The sequence below is a fragment of the Marmota monax genome, unplaced genomic scaffold, assembly GCF_021218885.2.
Source record: "Marmota monax isolate L192 unplaced genomic scaffold, Marmota_monax_Labrador192_F-V1.1 WCK01_AAM20220418_F8-fsc00045, whole genome shotgun sequence".
NCBI lineage: Eukaryota > Metazoa > Chordata > Mammalia > Rodentia > Sciuridae > Marmota > Marmota monax.
The window spans coordinates 4,735,189-4,751,017 of record NW_026692132.1 but is presented as its reverse complement, the minus strand read 5'-3'; positions in this window follow the sequence as shown (position 1 = coordinate 4,751,017).

The window sequence follows — 15,829 nt, the reverse complement described above, 5'->3', positions numbered from 1 at the left end:
GTTAAAGAGCTGATTAGCAAAGCAGGTTGGGGGAGAACACTGGATGAAGAATTAACAGGTCTGAGTATGAGTTCTGGTTTACCACTCATCAGTTGTTTGAGCGTGAGCAACTCACTTTTCTGTTGGACTTCAGTTTCCTTTTCTATAAAAATGGTTCAATATATCTTCCCTGGGTCCCTCCTAGGGTCATTGTATGATCAAATGAGGAAACATACCAAAGGGCTTTATAAAACACTGCCCATGGTAAGTTATTAATGCTACTGTTATTTGTTATTATTAGTATATTTACCTTTGACTGTTTGAGCATAAGTTATTAATGTTACTGTTATTTATTATTAGTAGTATATTTATCTTTGACTGTTTGAGCTGTGTGATTGGTTGATGTGTAGCTCCAAATGGTCATCTCTGAGAATCCCTGTGAATACCCCTGAGAATCATCTCTTGGTTGCTGAATGACCCATTTTCCTCTATCTCTGACATTAAAATAATTGTTCTGGAGTCTCAAAAGCAAAAATCTCCTCAGACTATGAAAGAGACTTATTAAGGAAAGGACAATGGAAAGACTTGATGAGTCTGGTCATGTAAAGTCCTCCTTCCTTGGTCAAACATTATCCAACTTTATCCCAGGTTAGCTTTCTAGAGAAACAGAATTTATATTGCTATACCAGGGAAGATGATTTCAAAATACATTAAAATCAATCATTTATTTTTAAAATATTTATTTGGTTTATTGATTTTAACACAAAAGTTAACTTTTCTATCAGAATTTTTCTATATTCCTTCAGCCCCAACACAGCTGAAGTATGGACAAGGTACTTATCCTGAAGGAATGAGAGAGACTGGAGAAGAAGGGAAGGGCTGTCAAAATTTCCTCACGGTCTGATATGTGAGGCTATTTGCAAAATTATTGAAACTCCTGAGTATACCTTTATTTAAATATAGTCAGACCTGTTACATATACTTACAACTTATTTATTGACCATATTTTATGTAGAAAAGGCCTTTATCTAAGCAAAAATACATAATTCCTATCTTGAAAGAAGGGAATGAGGCTGGGAAGATAAAGTATGGCAGGGAGAATCCAAGCATGATGAGCAGGGGGGAGTGCTGGGCTGAATGGGGGATGATGGTGTGCCTCACCAGTCATGACATATCAGATTACTGGTATGTCCCCCACAGAGGAACTTTTTTGAATCTTGGAAGGATAGCATATTAGAGCATGAAGCATACTCTCTACTATTGAAGCAAACCGGTTAAATAAAAGGGTTTATTTCCTTTACTAAGGTTATATAAAATTTTGTCACTCGTAGTGTGGTGCTCAGACCATCAGCACAGGCTGAGGTTGTCCGCAGTACTGATGATCCTGAACTCTGATCTCTTCTCTCCTTTCCTGTTGTCTTATTCTTCAGGCCAGAAGCATGCTGCAGAGTTTCATTACTACCTAAGTGCTGGGTGCAGCCTGCATCATGAAGGAGTTCAGGAACCACTAAAAGGTGCTGAATCAGAATTCTCATTTTAAAGAGAGCCTCTATCACTTGCACATTATGGTTGATGAGCACTGCTATAAAGAACACAAAAAGTACAAGGCAGGGTCTCTTCTTCAAGGGGAAGAGGCAGCAGAGCTATTGGAAACAATATTTTTGTGGACCACTTCTATAACAATAGAAGGAGCCTGTCTCTGCCTCTAGAATCTCTGCTTCTAAAATCAAGGTCATTTGACTTTCTGAAAGCTTTTCTTTACATAGGTCTTAGGTTCCATCCTCACCTGCCACAGAGGTTCTGATCACAGAGTGAAACTAGATTTAAAGACAGGTAGTTAGTGTAGCTAGGTAAATCAGGTCCATGGAGAAAATGGAGTCTGATTTCCATCCAGAAAATTGGAAACAGCCCCTAGGAGATTGGAATGCTCATGTCTCCTGAGCCCTTTGACACTACCCCTTCCAAAAGGTTGTTAATTAAGCAACTCCTGAGCAGATAGGGAGCTACTAGCTACTGGGCTGCCTCTCCCTTCCTGCCTAGCACTCCATCTAGGCCCTTCTAACCCACCTGCTCACCCCCTGGCCATCCCACTGACATCCCCCAGTCACTATGCAGGATGAGAGGGAAGGAACAAGATAAGAGAGACTAATGCAGGAGAACAAGGGAAACTTTCTCCATATAAAAGGGACAGGACTTCCTCATCCACAGATTCCACCTTTGGATCCTCTTTTTCCATCTAGGAAAAGTCGATTTTACTTTCCTTTAATAAAGTGTCTTACTTTCTATTCTACGCTTGCCTCAGTGTGCTTCTCTGGTGTTAAACTTCAAATTTGAGGAAGCAGGACTCCTCAAGGTAACTGGTAACTGGCAATATCAAGAGTATGATTCCACATCAGTGCACACCTACCCACATCTGGCCTTCTCTCTGGGCCTGACTGGGCTTCTGCCTGGCTTCCCTAAATTTGAATCTTATTCTTTTTTAAAAAAATAAATGTCAGTAGAGTGTATTTTGACATATTCTACATACGCATCTTAGTAAGCCAACCCGACCTTGCTAGCCCTACAGATGCTCCATTAAAGACTGAGGTTTGTATTACTTTCACACATGGGAAAGATCAAATTATCCTTCCTGTTGAGGACAATACTAGACATTTTATGAATATCTAAGGATAAGCTGGTTAAAAATCCCTAATTGCTATGATTTCTGATCCTCTTCTCTCCTTTCCTGGACACCCCATATAATTACGTTGCTTTTATTATGACCTATTGTTTCCTGGCCCTTTCACTACCATGTCTTATTCTTGGTATTCAACATAATTTGACATAAAAAGTGATGGGAGAAGAGTTCTATTTCCGGCATGGCTAAGTAATCTCTTACTAGACTGACCTTTAGTTTGCAACTATAAATTCTGGACAAAAGACAAAATCTGGAGGCTCTGGAGAATGAACAAAGAAAGTAAATTTTGGACTGGAGACAAAAGAAGAAGGTATCACAGGTGAATTTTCTGATTTGACAGCTTTTAGCTTGAGGGCAGGCTGTACCTAGCACTGGTTGAGCAACAAAACTCTGATAGAAAACCCAGGATTTTTCTGGCCAGAATAATCAGATAACAGAGTGTAGGAGAGTCATGACTGCTAAAAAAGTGCAGAAGAATCCTGGAAAGGAGACTGTGAGAGAGGTGAAGACTTGAATTCTTTGTGTAATTTTTTTTTTTCAAATATCAGACTGGTACCTGAACTACTCATGCACAGATCAAACTCAATGCACCTAACTAATGATAAAAGGCTTAGCTGAGGTTCAAACTCTGCCCCAAGAGACAAGAGTTTTCAGTTTCAATTTAGTTAACCTTCTAAAATAAAAGTTGCAAGACTTTTGAGAGGAATATAGTAGAGTAGTCATTACAGCACTACATTCAGGATGACAAGGATGCAATCCCAAAGTACTCAACATTTGAGGGACTAGGAAAGTTAATTTATTCCCTAAAGAAATTCAATCAAAAGAGGACATAACCAAGGTGACATCAATGTTGAAAATAACGGATAAGAACTTTAAAGCAACTATTGTAAATGTGCTTAATGAGGCAAAGGAAAATGTACTGATTAATATGTAGAAACTTTAAAAGAGATCTAGATAGAAAATCTTACACTAAATTGGAAAAATAGCTAAATTTAAAAAATTAGTGGATAGACAACATTCGAGGGAGATGACAGATGAGTTAGGTGACTTAAAAATAGATGAATAAAAATGTTTCAAACTGAAGAACAAACGAAAAATTTTATAAGAATACAACAACAACAATAAAAAAAATGCTTAACTGAGCTAACGGATACATGCAATAATGTAGAAAAAAATAAACATTTAAGTAGAGTCTCAGAAGGAGAAGAGAAACTAGGGTAGAAAAAAATGGTTTAAGAAGTAATGAAAGTCATAATTAAAGTAATAATGAAAATAACTCTTTTGGTGAAACATAAATGTACATATTCAAGAAGGTCAGTTAACTCTAAGCAAAAAAACTAAGAAGTAAATGTAAGGCTAAACATGGTGGTGCCTGCCTATGATCCCAACAACTCAGGAGGCTGAGGCAGGAGGATTACAAGTTTCAGGATAGCCTTAGCAACTTAGTGAGACTCTCTCAAAAAATTTAAAATAAAAAGATCTGAGAATGTAACTCGGTGGTAGAGCACCCCTAGGCTCCATTCCCAATATTCTCTCTATCTCTTTTTCTTTCTTTCTTTCTTTCTTTCTTTCTTTCTTTCTTTCTCTCTCTCTCTCTCTCTCTCTCTCTCTCTCTCTCTCTCTCTCTCTCTCTCTCTCTTTCTCTTTCTCTCTATCTCTCTCTCAAACACGCACACACACACAAGTAAACCTAAGCATACCAAAGTAGAATTTCTGAAAACTGAAGATAAAAAGACTCTAATTATTTCTGTTTCTTATAATGTCAATTTTTTCTTGTTTTATATTAGTGTTCTTTTATTATACATATTTATATTGTTGCATATTCCTTTTCTATTATAAAATGCTTCTTTTTATTTCTATTTTCATTGTAAAATGTTTACTCCATCTAATATTAGGTATGTCAATCTCCCTATGCTTATGGTCTGTATGGTACATGTTTTTTCTATTTTCTTTCAACTCATTTTTATAGTACAGTATATCTCTTATAGACATGATACAGGCATCATTTAGTTGGAATCTGCTTATTTTAACTTAGTCTTTCAGACTTCTCCCATTAATTGGAGTTCTTATTCCATAAACATTTACTATAATTATTGGTATAATTGGGGCTAAAGAGAGGACTTAGGTCCTTATTCAGATTTTCAACCACTTTTTTTTTTCAAAGTTTTGCCCTATCCTGTATCTCTGTTCTTCAAAAAACTTACATCTTTATTTTAAGAGTTTTTCTGGTATCCTTCAATGGGAATTATCAGAATCTCTTTCTTCAGGCACTTAGGTTTTTGTTTCTTTGTTTTGGTAATTTGGTTTCCATTATTCTGTGTGCTTTCATTATTCCAAGTATGTGTTGATGTGATATTTTGTTCAACAAATATTTATTACATGTGCATTTTATACATCAGGTATTATTTTAGGCAATAGGAATGCAGGTCAGCAAAGTCCCTACCCACCTGAAGGTTAAATTATAGTGGCATGAGCTAGACAATAAAGCCATAAGAATGTATCATGTTAAGTAATGTAGAGAGAAGAAATCCATGTGATCAAGGGAGGGAATGGAGATTGGGCTGGTGTCTTAACAGGTCAGACAGAAAGGCCTCTCTGATAAGGTCACTTTTTTCATCTGCCATTTTTTTTCTGTTTGTGCTAACATTGTAGATTTTAGTTTTAAAAAATAGTAGTCATTTTGTGAGGCTTTTGGAGAATAACAAAGATAAACACATGTGTTCAATCTACTGAGATTAACTGAAATTCTGACTGCATTTTCTAACACAATTGTTAACCTCCTTGTTCTTCTCTAGGTCCCTTCTGTTAACAGATTTATAAAAATTGTAGATAGCCCTAATGGGACTAAGTTTCAAAAGAATTCTATAGTTAAAGATTTCTCTAATCCTCAGAGATCCTCGTCACAAGCACTGACATTCAATTGCTAGATATTAATCTAAAATCACACAAAAACTTCTTAAAATCTAATTTATTTAGTATTTTGAGATCAGTGTTATGGTGATACTATCTTGTTCTTCACTTTTTCTTGATCTTGAAAATAATTCTATATAGAACATTGGTATTCAGTTTTCCTAGCATTGATATCCAGCCTATCTAAATGTAGAGAAATCAAGACTCTATTGTGGAGTTCAATTTCCCCCCATATATTTAGCATCTAAGTTTCTGGGATGAATGGTTTACTGCTATTACCTTTTCACTGTAGACCTCTGGGGGAAATGGATTCTGTTTGGCCAACACTCATTATTTTTAGCTCTTTCCTGATCTCATTAATTTACTATGAAGAGGGCACATTAAAATAATCTATAAATTAACCACAGAGTTATTAATGGGACAATAATAATAAATAATTCCAGACTTTAGTAGCCCGAAGACCACATAATATGGAAGTTAACAGCAGGAGAGTTGTCAAATCTTGTCTGCTTCTTATTCCCAGGAAAAATAAACAACAAGCTGTTAGAGCTTCAGCTTTCAAAAGTTAAAATAGCATTTGTTTTCTCTTTGTGGTGAAACATATCTCTTTTAAAATCATCTTTAAGGTAATAGCATACTACATCATAGACTTTGGTTATTGATGATAAAATATGTGCTTTTTAGTACTATGCTTAATGTCAGCAGATCATTTGCTTGTTTATTTAAAAATATTTATTTAGCTTTCCTTTCACTGGGCATTGTTTGAACATTAGTAAACAAAAATGAAAACAGTTTTCTCCTTTAGTAGCTCAAGTGCAGTGGAGAAATTAGTTCATCATTATAAGACACAGCATAAAGTTCCTCCTAGGTGGTACAATGGAGTTATTCAGTCCCAGGGGCACTGTACCTTTCCTTTAGGAGTCAGATGAAGAATCCAGGAAAGAAAGAGTTTCCAAAAAGATGTTGAGTTTCCAAAAAGATGGAGGCATAAAGTATTGATGGAAGGCATTCTAGGAAGACTAAAGTTTTACATTGGCAGAGTGTATGTCTCCTCATCATTAATCATTCTATCCCCATCACATAGCACAGCACCTATACACTGTAGACATTGACACATTCTCATTGAAGGAAGAAATAACATGGGGCAAATTAGGTTTTAATACAGTATGAAATGAAGTTGTGTGTGCATATATATGTAATACACCTGAAGTTTCTGACATATCCATGCCCACATTAGTCTTCTTAGAATCAGTAAGTGATTGATGCTCAATGCACAATTTCTTGCCTAAGCAACGGACTTAAGAATAGTTGCTAAATAGTCAATTGGATTGTAAAAGGGGAGATCATTTTTATTTTATAGATGACTAAATAAGAATTCTGCTCTTGCTCTTCATATTTGATGTTTTCCAAATAACAGAATACCTTTTTAAAGACAATAATGAGATTCAGAAAGAATGTAGGAAATAATCTAATTATTTATTCATCAAATATCTATCGAGAGTCTATTATATGCTAGCTAGGTTCTATGAACAGCCTTAATATAGGAAGATTAAAAAAAATCTGTATCCTTGAGGAGTTTACAGTCTCTGAGAGAAACAGATGCTAAAACAGACAATTATAATGTGGTATAGATCTTGTTATTAAGGTGTGTGTAGTAAGATGATATAGGTTCTCAGAGGAATGAAAGCTATTACAATGTGTGAGATGAAGATGGAATTTGTTATCAGGGAAGACATTTTAGAGAAAGTGATACCTGGGATAAATATTATAAGGTAAGTAAGGGTTACATAATGCAGAACAAGGATGTTTCCAATAAATGTTGGGTGGCAAGAGGTTGTGACTGTATTGATAATGAAAGTTAGCTAAGAGTACCACACAAGCCATAGGCAAAATCAGGAGATTAAAAAAAAGGTGGTGGCAAATGAAACTAGAGAGGCAAATGCTGGGATGAGGTCTCAAAGAATCAGAAGGAATTGAATCTAGAGTTCATGAATTAGACTTTAACAGGAATTAGAACTTTAGAAGAATTAGACCTTAACAGAAGGAAGGTCTTCTTTCCCATGGAATTCTGAGTCAACTTTGTCAGCTACTTATGATGCAATCATGAGGTAAAGAGTTCCTTATCATACAATTTTTGGTGCAAAGGAAATTGACTCTCTCCCACTTCTGTTCTAAGCAAACTATAGTATTCCTGTGGCCAGAACCTATACCTAATTTCTTTTGTATACTTATTCCTGGTATAGTAATGGAAGTGTGGCAGGTAATCAGTTAATGTGCTTTCTTTCTTGCAACTCAGCATGAAGTCAGTATCTCATGTGGATGCAGTGTGTGAGTAAATGTGTATTTAGGACTCCATGAATGATTGCTATAGCCACTGAGCTTAGACATAGCCATATCTTTTCTTGATGCACAACTGTATGTAAGGACCACATATAAAGGAAATACCTTTTATGCTCTTTCATATAGTCTGCTACTTTTCAGAACCTGAGAGACAGGATAAGTAGGACAGAGACTTCTTTGTTGTTTTACAACTGATATTTCAAAACTTGGGAATGTGTATAGGATTAATTATGAGAATTTTCTCTGTGGGGATACAATATTCTGACTCCAGCACTTCTAACCATATCTGGGTAGCAGAAGATTCTCTGCTGAGGTGGGGATTTCAATGGAGGCACACATGTTCATGGAAAGGACTCTTCAGAAAATCAAAGTCAAAGGACTCCTGACATTCTTTTTAAATCCAAAACACCATTAGTAAAGAGACAAGGTTGAAATTTAAAGTTGTCAGAGAATTTAATGAAAATAATTTGTGTGTGTGTGTATGTGTGTGTGGGTAGTGACAGGAAAGAGACAGAGAGTACCTACCCTGTGAGAAGGACTGCACTCAAAGTTAATGTATATTTGTGTAATCTAATAAAAAGTCACCAAGTTCAGGGAGATATATTATGAAATTATGAGATAAGGAAAAATAACAAAAATTCTTACTGTTCTTCAAACCCTTGAACAAAGCACAAAGCTTAACTCATAACTATGGAAATTATTTTCAACCCTGATTCACCACCTTTCTCAACACAGCTGTGTAGTACAGGAGCTTTACAGCCTTGTGTTGGATCTCTGACTGTTGGGGGCATCCAATATACAAAACTGTAGGATACCACTTCCTGACCTCCATGGTCTCCCATATTAGTAGGACAGAAACATATACAACCAGACATTCAAGTGGCTCTAACACAAGAACAAATTCTCTAAAAGAGGTCCACATTCAGTTCTATAGATATTCCTCAGACAGTAGGAAATCAAGCAAACATAGCTATCTCCAAAGAAGCATGATACTGTGAGGAGGCTGTCATAGAATGTATACAGCCCAGCCACAAATATAGGCATCTGACAAGAGAAGGGAGCCACCTGTGAAAATATGAACGGTCCTATTACATGCAAAAATACTCAGGTAATATTTTTAATTAGTGAAAGTTTCATGACCCTAGAAGTATAGAGCTAAAGATATCTGTCTAGGGAGAGTATGTGGACATTGTTACATGCTGTAGCAAACATCAGCTAGAATTGAACAGAGAGGCACAGCAAGATTACAGCAAGTTGTGAGGATTCGGAACTATTTTTCAGAAATAAGTGATGTTTTACATGTTCTATAGTGAACACACAGCATATACTAATCCCCATGGATAGTAAAATTGAGATATAAATATGTAAAGGAAAGTGTAAATAATTTATGATAAACATTGAAAGGGAAATAAGAATTCATTTGTGGCTAATGTCAAGGTAACCTTCATTTCCCTCCTATGACATAATATCTGTTGCTTAGATCTGAGACACAATGCTATGATAGGTGGGTTACAGCACTCTAGGGAGGCATATCCTTGGTTCTAGGATTGATTTTATAGGTAAAAAAACACGAGAGACCATCACTCTCACCCTTACAACCAAAACAATTTGGATAAGCAACATTTTTTAACTCATCAAAGAGATGAGGGTATGATATGAAGAAATTTAGATTCATTAGCCTCCAGAAAATGACAGGTCTTTTGTAGAAGACAGAAGACCCATAGCTGTTCTTATACCAGATATAGCAGTGGGAGGAGGAATCTATCAGAGACAGGAAAAGCGTGATATTACCTGAAACTTCAAGAAACTTAACAGCATGTAGACAGGCATGATAGATCAGGACACCAAGGAGCCCCAGCCACAGAGGGAAATTACACCTCCCTCCAGATCTTTTTTTCAGGAGTTCACCAAGGACTGAGTGATAGTGCAGAGAGGAAAACTAAAACAACTCTTGAGGCAAATGGGGTTTACTTCAAATGCAAGTCACAATCCAAAGACAGTGAAAGGGCATGAGAGCTGAGAGAAACCCCTTTGATTTATTAAAGATATTCACCAAATGTAAGACAGCTGTGCTCCAAATATGATTACAGAACATTAGGAATGGCAGAAATTTTCAAGATACCGAAAGTGGCGAGGGATAACAGAGCAATTACAACTTCCCAGTTATATAATAAGCTGATAGTCAGCTATAATGTAGAAAGGGAGACATCTGTGGTTAACAAATCTGGTGGATGAACTAACTGTAAATCATAATGAGAATTTTAAAAAGTCATCAATCTTCATATCTTAAGTCTTACAGAAACGAAAGCACTGATTTGACTATGAAAACCTTTGAAGTCAATGAGGAAACTAAGAAACTAATCTAGAAGCCTACCACAAGAAGGAATGTACTGTTTTCTTGAGGTCATTATTTCCTTGGTTGCTACTGTTTTTTTAATATATAATATCTGGCATAAAATAAATACATCTAATGCATATGAAGACATAGAATAGCCCAGAGACGAGAGAGGAAAGCATCAATAGAAACAGACATAGAGCTGTTAGAGAAGTTTGTATCATCAGACAAAATTTAAAGTAAGTTTTTTAAAAGTACTAAAAAGTTTTGTGAAAAATGTAAACAAAGTGTATGAAAAGGAAAATTTCAGCAGTTATGGAGAATATGAAAAAATCAAATGAAATGGTAGGAGTGAAAGAAATAATGGCCAAACTTTCTGTAGATATCAAACCAAAGATCCTATCTCAGTTTTTCACAAAGACAAGTCATATAAAGACAACCACACACAGTACATCACACTCGCATCACTTAAAAAAAAAAGCAAATATTTAAAAAGACAGAGAAAATTAAAAACTAAAAACTAAGGAATATAAATTCAGATTATGAATGACTTTTCATCAGAAACAATGGCAACAAGAAAGCAATGGGATAATATCTTTAAGGTCTCAAGCATAAAAATATGCTGTCAAACTAAATTTTATTTCTAGAAAAATTTTATGAAAGTGAGTCAAATCACTAGTGGTAAAGAAATACTTTTAAATAAATTATTCTGAGACAACTTGGTAGCAATTTGCAGAACACCGAAAGTAGATACCATCTCAGTTGAGATTACAAGTACAATAAGAAAGTAGAGGTCAATTTTTAATCTTGAAAAACCTAATAAAATTTGACTCAAAATTCAAAAAAAATAAAAGATTGGTAAGTTTGTCTACATAAGATATTGTATGGCTTTTAAAAAGCACTGTGAATGTCAAAAGAGATTAAAAGTTAGAAGAAATTATTCAAAACGTACGTATCAAAAGATTGTTATCCCTAATATGCAATGAACTCTTAAAACATCTAAAGTACAAGAGACTAAAACATAATTAAAAATAGCATAAAAGATAATTTGCACACAAAGATATAAATGGCTCTCAAAATCTCTAAGAAAATTAAAATTAAAATGCTAGAATACCATTAATTGCTCTTTAGACTAGAAAAATTAAAAGGTATGCCAATATGTTCTGCTGGTAATGTTGTAGAGAAACAGGCACCCATATGTTGCTGGTAGAAATGTGAACTGTTTCCACCTTTCTAAAGAAGAATGACAATATCTACTAAAACAACATATGCAATTACCTCTAACACATAAGTCTCACTCTTAGGAATATAGTCTGAAGATACCCTCCAACAATACAAATATACATGTACATAAATGTTTTTTTCAACAGTGTTTGTAATAGTAAAATACTGGAAACAGCCCAAATGCCCATGCGTGGGAGGGTGGCTAAATAAATTACATATCCATAGAAGAAAGCATGAAATAGTTGTTCAAGATAATGAGGTGTATCTCTATGAACAGATTTTGGATGAGGATATATAATTGATTGAAAAAAGCAAAATGTGAGAGTACCTATTATATGCTACTTTTAAGGAGGAAAGAAGAGGATGTAATAAAATACACATGTATCCAGTCATTTGTGCGAAAGAAATACAGGAAGTATACACCATACTAAAGATATTGGTACATATGTAGGTAGGGTGATAAAGGGGTGGAAAGGAATTGGAAATGGGGACAGATTAGTAAGGATGAAGATGGAGTGATAATTCTTAAAGCTACCATAATATTTTATGTGCCCCAGAAAATGAATTATTAAAATTAACCAGGCTGTATAGGGAACCAAAATGGAATCTAAGCAATTACTGACTAACACAAATAAATTTCCAAATTCAATATTTGTTATACTGTATTACAAATGAATAACATAAGCTCATTGAAGAGACAGGGAAAAAAAAAGAAATAACATAAGTAATTATGGGAAATTGGATACTTCAGGCTAAATACAAAAAGAACTGCATGGAAATACTGTCGTTAGTAAGTCTATACACAGTAAGTTATACACAGTGATGTGGGCTATCAATTTTCTAATTACTTAATTTGTTTTATATTAGTAAGTAAGTGAATATATTGTAGATGAGGAGAACAACGTTCGTGCTGATGTAGAAAGAATGTATAAATAAGGAAGCAGGAAAGGATAGAATAAAATGTGTGATACTAGATTGCAATCAAGGATGTCAGTACTATTTACAATTAATGAACATATACTCAGATAGACAAGGAGATAGATGTCATACAAGGGTAACATAGGATACTTATCTGTATTTCATACCCTTGTCTATTGAGAGGGTCTAGGAACAATGAAAACACTTGTGATCTGGATACTGAGAAATAACTTTCTTCAATATAGGGAACCTGAACTCCATGGAAAAGAATTTGATTCTAAAACTGGGACAAGAAAAATACAAGATGAAAAACATTTGCTGGTGTCAGAACAAACAGAAGTGCTTAAAAATGGGTGGAGAGAAGCTGGATCAATCATATATTATTAGTAGGAAGGTACAATTGTGCAGGCAATCTGGAAAACAGTTTGACATGTTTTTATAAAACTAAAAGCTTAATTATCACAAGACCCAGAACTCATACTCTTCAGCATTTATTGAAGAGAAATGAAAACTTGTATTCACATAAAACCCCATAAATGAATGTTCATAGCAGCTTCAGTAATAATAATCCCCAAACTGGGAATAAGCTAAATGTGCCTCAAAGGGTGAATAACCATTAACAACAACCTAATATAACCCAAACTACTGAATACTGCTCAGCAATAAAGAATGAGTCATTGATACATATAACAGATTAAATTAATATCCAGGAAATTATGTTGAGTGAAAAAAATCTTAAAATTTTATATACTCTGAGTTCATTCATATAAAATTTTTGAAATGACAATGTTTTAGAAATTGAAACTGGATTAGGGAATTGAAATGGACCCAAATATCTAAAACAGTCTTAAAATGTAAGGTCAAAGTTGTTAAGACTCAGTTCCTGATTTCAAAACTTACCACAAAACCATGGTATTCAAATCTGTGGTACTAGCATAGAGACATATAAGTTGACCAATGAAATTCAATTGAGAATCCAGAAATAAATTCATACTTCTATGAACAACTGAATTTTGACAAGTATACCAAGTCCTATCAATGAGAGAATAAATAGAATTTTTGACAATGGAGCTAGAACAACTGGGATTCCACATGCATACATTTTGAACCCTTACCTCATGCCATATTCAAAAATTAATTCTAGTTGTATTAATGGCCTAAATATTAGAGTTAAGCAACCCAACTCTTACAAGAAAACACAGAAGTAAATCTTCATGGTCCTAGATTTGACAATTGCTTCTAAGATATGACACCAAAACATAAGCAACAAAGAAAAACGCAAAGATAAATTGAACTTCATCAAAATTAAAATTTTATATGCACCAAAGAACTTAATGTTTCTTAGATAAATGAATAAAGAAAATGTGGTATATACATACAATGGGGTTCTACTCAGCCATAAAGAAGGATGAAATTATGTCATTTGTCAGTAAATATGTGCGACTGGAAAACATGTTAAGTGAAATAAGCCATAATCAGAAAGTCAAATATTTTCTCTCATATGTGGAAGCTATGGGAAAACCAAAAAGTAATACAGAGAGGGAGAATAAGAGGGAGAGGCACAGAGGATCAAAAAGGAATAAAAATTAAAGAGAAAGAAAAAGGTATTTGAAAGAGGAGGGTGGAGAATCTCATAAACAGAGAAGGTGGACCACTAGAGTAAAGGAAGGGGACTGAGGGGCAGGGAGGTGGGTAGGGCGTGGGGAAGTACTGAGGAATGCAATCTACTAAATCAAGTAATGTCCATGTATGATTATGCCACAATGAATCCTGTTTTAATCATTATAATGTACTAATAATCAGAATAATGATAATAGAAGGGAGATTAGTAGAACAAGTTGATTGGGGGAGGGATGAGAGGAGGAAAGAGAAAGTACTAGGAAATGTGATTGATTAAAGCATGTTATGTGCATGTACAAATATGGCATAATAAATCCTAATATCAATTGTTGATATAATACCCCCCCAAAATAAAATAAGTTGTTTTGGGCCCATTTCACTTCCATATAGATTTTAGAATTGGCTTTCGCATTTATATAATGAGATTGTTGAGATTTTTTATAGGAGTTACATTGAATCTGTAGATAGCTTTGGTACCATTGACAACATGTTGTCATCCTATCAGTAAATACAGGATATCTTTCCATTTATTTAGGATTTCTTTAGTAAGTGAAAAGACCACCCACAGAATGAAAGAAAATATTTACAAAACATATCTGGTAAGAATTTAATGTCCAGAATTAATAAGGAATCCCTACATTTGAAAAACAAAAAGACAAGCCAATTAAAAAATTGGGAGAGGACTTGAATAGATATTTCCTCAAAGAAGGTATACAAATGGCTGATAAAGACATGAAAATATGCTTAACATCATTCTTCATTAGGGAAATTCAAAATCACAATACCTCTTCATACCTACCAAGTTAGGTCTTACTTTTTTTTTTTAAGAAAGTGAAAATAACAGATGTTGGCAAGATGTGGAGAAATTTTAACACTCAAAATATTGCTGGTGGGAATGTACCATGGTGCCACTGCTATGGAAAACAGTTTATGGTTCCTCAAAAATCTAAACATAGAATCACCATATAACCTTGTGATGCTTAGTTATATCCCCATCAGGGTGAAAATAGGAACTTGAACTGATATGTGTACAAAAATATTCATTGCTGCATTATTCAGAATAGCTAAATGGTGGCAACAACTCTCTAGTATCCATCAATAGATTGAGTGTGTAAACAAAATGTGGTATACGCAAACAATGGAATATTTTTCAGCATAAAAAAGGAATGAGTAGTGATATATGCTATGATGTAGATACAACTTGAAAACATAGAAACAACAGTGGTTGTGGCAGAACATTGTGAATGTAATTAATGCCACTAAACTACACACTTTAGATGATTAAAATAGCAAAATTTGTATATCATGTATATATAATATGTATCATATATTAACATGATAAAAGATTTTATATGAAAAAAATTTAAAACAAACATTTCAACAAAAAGATACAAGAACATTCACAAGTGCATGAGAAGACATTCAGTATCACTGTTAAGGCAAAACATAGGTGATTCCATAATTTAGCTATTGTCAATTGTGCTGCTATAAACATTGATGTGGTTGTATCACTATAGTATAATGATTATAGAATCCACTTAGATGACCCTCAATAGGGGGGTTGAGAAATTGTGGTGTGTGTGTGTGTGTGTGTATGTGTGTGTGTGTATATATATATATATATATATATATATATATATATATATATATATATATATAAAATGGAATTTATATATTATATATATATAATGGAATTTTACTTAGCCATAAAGAAGAGTGAGATTATGGCATTTGCTGGTAAAGGATGGAAATTGAGAACATCATGGTAAGTGAAATGAGGTAGATTTGAAAAATCAAGGGTTGACTCTTTTCTCTCATGTGAAAGT